Source organism: Miscanthus floridulus, chromosome 8 (assembly GCF_019320115.1).
Source record: "Miscanthus floridulus cultivar M001 chromosome 8, ASM1932011v1, whole genome shotgun sequence".
Lineage (NCBI taxonomy): Eukaryota > Viridiplantae > Streptophyta > Magnoliopsida > Poales > Poaceae > Miscanthus > Miscanthus floridulus.
The window spans coordinates 18651348-18657815 of NC_089587.1; positions in this window are offsets into that span (position 1 = coordinate 18651348).

A 6468-nucleotide genomic window follows, 5' to 3' on the forward strand; every position below is an offset into this window, starting at 1 on the left:
GTACTTTTGAACTAGCTTGTGACTTGTGTATATGTCTGCTTTCACGTTTGCACGAAAGGCCACGCAAAGTTTGTCATCACATTGTCTTGGACGGTGGCCGGCCGGCCACGCCGCGCTAAGGCCAAACCACTAAGTTGGCCCATCTGTGTTATCATGCACGTGTGAAGGACGGATGGGAGTATAGCTCGGTGCCTAACCCACCACTGCGCGGTAGTACGATGTCGGGGCATCAATTCAAGTTTTCGTCATTGTCGATCGCTTTAAGTTACGAACGGCGCCGCCTCTATAAATTTGGCCTCGCAATACTCCACATCTTTCTAATTAACCGTACACACTAAGAGCCAGTTGCAGCGCCACGAACAGCACACCGGTGTGCTCTGTTGGTCGACGAACACCACCACACCGCACTCGAGCAAGCAAGCAGAGCAAGCTAGCAGTCGACGGTGCATGCTGTCGCTCTTAGCTTGTTGACATCATCTCTGTGTCATCCCTACGTCACCCCTATTTTAGGGCCGCTTTCTTGTAGGAAAATAAATCATTGAATACATTAGAAATACGCCATGTGCTCTCAGCGTCTGCATCGCCTGCTGGGCCAGCTCGCCGCGCTGGGCCGCGCTTGCGTCCACGCCGCCGCTCTGGGCCACGCCCGCGTCCGCATTTGCCATGCTGGGCCGCTCGCGTTCGCGTGGGCCGCCGGCCTCGCCTGTGGCCGCGCGCGCGCCCCAGCCGCGACCGAGCTGTCCATCCTGCGTTGGGCCACCGTCGCTTGCGCCTGGGCCGGCCGTGCGCCGCTCCCGCCTGGGCCGGTTGTATGCGGGCCACTCGCGTGTGCGCCTCGCCTTGCTGGGCCGAGCCGCGTCACGAGTGGGCCGCTCGGTAGAATTGAGTTTTTCAAATTCCAGTAGAGTATAAATGTTTATTCAATAATAGTTTGAGCCGAACTTTGAAAAATAGTAGTAAATTCTATAAAGGTCCAAAAATAGTGAAACCAAGTTTGTTAGGTTCACAAAAATATCATCTATCTGTTAGTGTAGTTAGATTACAGTTAGATGTGGCAATGGTAGGTTCATAAATTCAAACTAGAAGGCTTAGAATTATGTAGATTAATATTTGTAGGAATTTTTGTGGTAAATTGGTGATAGCTATAGCTATAAAAAATTTACAGTAGACTCACTAGATTATTATGTACTTGTTGTAAATTTTGTAGACTTAGAGTAAGTTGATAAATAGAGTAGCTATCATCCTTATTTTATCGTATATAGATTAAATCCGTATTAGGAGTAAGAATACTTCTAGTTGTTGTGATGATGTATGTCATGCCTCACACTTGTTAGTGGTAACCGTAGGTAGCTTAGCAGTTTAGTTGGTAGAACTCACTTAGTAGTTTGATAGATGTATTTTTATTTTAAGAGTTGTTGTTGTCATAATACTAAGTGTCGTATCATCATTTCATGTAGATAGATCATGAGTTGGTGGAGTTCGTGCCGGTGGACGAATAGGAGTACGAGGAGGTCATCGAGGAGTATGAGGAGGAGGTCCTCATGTAGGAAGGAGCCTTGGAGCCTATTGGTGCTGACTTTGCTAACCCGTCACCTGCCCAAGGCAAGCCCCGGTGCATAACCCTTATTTTTAAATGATCACTGAATATATATCTATGATGTGCATTTACGTTGTAGGTATTTTATGGAAACTACATGCATAAATATATCTACCTATGAGTCCTACTAGTACAGGTTGAGTAGCTGCTATGCTCAGGATATCGGTAGCCCGCTGTAGCCTGCTTTCAGGGTGCTTAGTGTCTGGTGGTAGACGAGCACCTCCGTAAGCGTGCTATTTTGGGCGGTTCTACCACAGTAGGTACCAGAGCCAATAATGATTACGAGTTTCATCATCTTTTTCAAAACTTAAAAATTTGACCAATAAAAGATTTGTGAAAAGTAGGATGTGATTACATTATGTAAATAAATATAAGCCCTAGCAATATGGTCTATCTAGGATAGCGACACTGGTCTTATCTAATCAGGTTCTGTAGATACACTGACTTACGTCGCGTAAGAAATCGCTTAGTATATGGAAAGTGAGTGTGCAATGTGCTGAAAATTTTATGAGTCCCGCTATATTCTGGCTTGAGTGAACGTATAGGCCGAAGCATGCATCATGATAATAGCATCTTACTTAAACTAAAATCTTGAATTAGTAAATTGATAGGACTAACTAAAGGAATGCTTTAATAAATGTGCTGTCATTTCTCTAATCCCTTGCTTCTGATCGAGAAGGTTGTTCTAAGTGGATGATTCCTACCTCCTACAGATGAATCTAAGGTCTGGACATGGAAGCACCAGTTCTGGGGTGGCTCACGGTCTTGGCGAAGGCCAAGGCGACAGTGGCCGGGCCATTGAGCATAGCAACGGGGGGGGAGGGGGGGTCAAGAGGTTCCACCTCTGGCTCCTCATCCTTTCCCGCAACTGCCACCACCACCGCCACTGACTCACGTTGAGATGATGGTGGAGCTATTGGCTGCTCGCCGAGAGTCAGCCCGTGCCATGGAGATAATGGCATAAGCTATCGTGGGCTTCGCCCGCAGAGGCCACGGGGGCAACGGTGGGAACGGGGGTGGTGCCCGCCGTCCTGAGGGACCGTCCTCTTACCAGGACTTCCTCAAGACTCACCCACCCACTTTCACACCATCTAATGAGCCCCTGGATGCGGAGCATTGGCTTCGCATTCTAGAGCAGAAGTTTCTACTTCTCGATGTGGCCGACGAGCAGAAGGTGCGCTTTACAGTGCAACAGCTTTTGGGGTCCGCAAGTGCATGGTGGGATATCTTCCATGCCATGGAGCAGCCTGATCATCCGGCAACCTAGAAGGAGTTCACCATAGCATTCCAAGAGTTCTATATTCCTGCTGGTGTCATCAACCGAAAGGTGACTGAGTTCCTAGAGCTACGCCAGGGGAGTATGACAGTAACGGACTATGTGAATAAGTTCAATCACTTGGACTAGTATGCTGGCATTCATGTGGACACTAACGACAAGAAGAAGGACCACTTCTTTCGCAGTCCCTCTTCCATCCTTCAGGAGAAGTTGTACACGGCGAACTATCAGACCTTTGGGGCACTGATGAACGCCGCCATTGCCATGGAGGGTTTTTAGTGGGAGTCCCAGGCAGAGTAGAAGAGGAAGCAAGTGGCAGCAGTGTCTTCTAGCCACCCTCACACTCAAAAGGTTCAGGTTGTCTGATGGGGGCCCTATCAGTCATCAGGTGGGCCTTCGTTCCGGCAGCCCCAGCAGACTTCTCAAACTTCCTCCACTCAGTACCGTGCACCCCCGCAGCAGGTGCAGCCCTAGCAGTCTTAGGGACAGCAGGTCCCACCTCATCAGGGGTTTGGGAACAAGCCTGGTGCTTGCTTTAAGTGTGGCAAGGATGGCCACTATGCCTGGGAGTGTCCCCAGAACTAGCCAGCTCAGACCGCTCAACCATCGGTGAACTCTAGGCATGTCAGGAGGACCATAATCAAGAAGAAAGTGCCTAGCAGATCTGGCCAGGTGCATTTCAAAAATGTTGAGCAGATATTGCAGCAGGAACCAGTGATGGCTGGTATGTTTACCATAGATTCCCATCCAGCCTATGTTTTGTTCGATTCTGGTGCATCACATTCCTTTATGAGTATGGGGTTTATAGAGCGGCACAACTTACCACTTATGGCTATACCGTATGCCTATAAGATCCGTACTATGGGTTCACAAAAGTTTATCAATACCCAAACGGATATAGTAAGCTTGGTATTAGCCACCCACACTTACCGCCTATAGTTCATGGTAATACCTGGGCAAGGCATTGGTGCTATTCTTGGAATGAACTGATTGCGAGTGTATGGGGTAGTATTGGATATGAAGCAAAGGAGTGTGGAGTTATGGCTTCCTTCTTCTAAGGATAGGATGTCTCTTATTATACCCACAGATCCAGTCTTACCTATTGCTGCCCATGCTGAAGCCTCTCCTGATCTTACCTCCATTCCGGTAGTATGTGAGTTCCTAGATGTTTTCCCTGAAGATCTTCCTGGGTTGCCATCAGACAGAGAAGTAGAATTCTCTATTAAGCTAGAGCCTGGTACTGCCCCTATCTCTAGACGCCCGTACCGCATGGCTCTAAGGGAACTAGCAGAAATGAAGAAGCAGCTGGAAGAGTTGATGGAAAAAGGTTCCATCCGTCCAAGTTCTTCACCGTGGGGTTGCCCCGCTATTTTTGTGAAGAAGGATGGTACTCTATGGATGTGTGTGGATTACCACCCTCTTAATGTGGTAACAGTTCAGAACAAGTATCCTTTGCCCCGCATAGATACTTTGTTCGACCAATTAGCTGGTGCCAAGGTGTTCTCGAAGATTAATCTTCGATCAGGCTATCATCAGATCAAGATCAGGCCACATGATATACCAAAGATAGCTTTCTCTACTAGGTATGGGCTATATGAGTACCTAGTGATGCCTTTTGGTCTTACCAATGCTCCTGCCTTCTTTATGTACCTGCTGGATTTAGTTTTCATGCTGAAGCTGGACAAGTTTGTGGTAGTTTTCATTGATGACATCCTGATCTATTCCAAGAATGATGAAGAGCATGCCCAACACCTTCAGATAGTGCTGGCTCGACTAAGGGAGCACAAGCTATATGCTAAATTCAGCAAGTGTGAATTTTGGTTAGATCGAGTGCAGTTTTTTGGGCATGTGTTGACACCTGAAGGCGTTTCTGTAGATCCCAGCAAGGTGCAAGATGTGTTAGATTGGAAATCTCCCAAGTCTGTGCACTAGATTCATCAGTTCCTTAGTCTAGCTGGGTACTATCGGCGTTTTATTCTAGATTTCTCTAAGATAGCACAGCCAATGACCAAGCTGCTCGAAAAAGAAGCCGAGTTTGACTGGAGCCCAACCTGTGAAGAAGCTTTCCAAGCTCTGAAGACTTTTCTGACCACTGCTCCTATATTGGCCCAACCAGATATTGATAGGCCCTTTGATATATACTATGATGCCTTGAAGACGGGATTGGGGTGTGTGCTTATGCAAGATGGGCGTGTGATAGCTTATGCTTCGCGCCAATTGAAAAAGCATGAAGTAAATTACCCCACTCATGATTTATAGCTGGCTGTTGTGGTCCATGCTCTAAAGATTTGGAGGCACTATCTGTTGGGCAATAAAGTGCATATCTTTACAGATCACAAGGGCCTCAAGTATATTTTCACTCAGTCTAAGCTGAATATGAGGCAAAGGAGATGGTTAGAATTGATAAACGATTATAACCTAGAAGTCCATTATCACCCAGGAAAGGCCAATGTAGTGGCTGATGCTTTGAGCCAAAAGTCACACTAGGTTGATGAAGCATCTTTGTCTCTCAACCACGCAGAGGTGTTGGCTCATATTGCATTGACCTCAGAATTGTTGGAGCAGATTATTCGGGAGCAAAAGGAAGACCCCGAAGAAATTCCCCACATCAGAAAATTGATGGCCAAAGGGCGTGGCCCTCACTTTAGTGTTGATGAGCATGGAGTGGTGAGATACAAGGATAGACTAGTGGTTCCATCCAATGAAGAGCTAAAAAGGAAGATTTTGAATGAAGCCCACCATTCAAAGCTGTCTATTCATCCTGGCAGCAACAAGATGTATCATGATCTGTGCCACTTGTACTGGTGGTCTAACATGAAGCAGCACATCACTCGGCACATCGCAGAGTGTGACACTTGTGGAAGAGTTAATGCAGATCATATGCGTACTCTAGGATATTTATAGCCTTTGCCCATTCCTGTGTGGAAATAGGAAGATATTTCCATGGATTTTATTGTGGGTTTACCCCACACAACCAATGGTTATAACTCTATCTGGGTCATTGTGGACCGCCTCACCAAGTCTGCTTATTTTATTCCGGTGAAGATTTCATATACAGCCAGGAAGTATGCGGAGATATACTTTGATTGGATTGTGACACTACATGGAGTTCCCCTGACTATCATCTCTGATAGGGGATCAGTTTTTATCTCTCGCTTCTGGGAGCAACTCCAGGAGTGTCTTGGGACTAGTCTTCTTCGTAGTTCAGCTTATCACCCCTACACTGATGGCCAAATAGAAAGGGTGAACCAGGTGCTCGAAGACATGTTGAGAGCTTGTGCCATTTCTTTTCTAGAGAAGTGGGATGAATGCCTGAAGTTAGCTGAATTTTCTTACAATAATAGCTATCAGGAAAGCATCCGCATGGCACCATTTGAAGCTCTATACGGAAGAAAGTATAGGACACCACTCAACTGGGTTGAAGTGGGAGACCGCGGGTACTTTGGGCATGAGTTCATCAAAGAGGCTCGAGATCAAGTGAGCATTATTCGGAGTCACTTGAAAGCAGCTCAAAGCCGACAGAAGGCTTATGCCGATAAGCGAAGAAGTCCCTTGGAGTTTGCAGCTGGAGATTATGTGTATCTCAAGGTGTCTC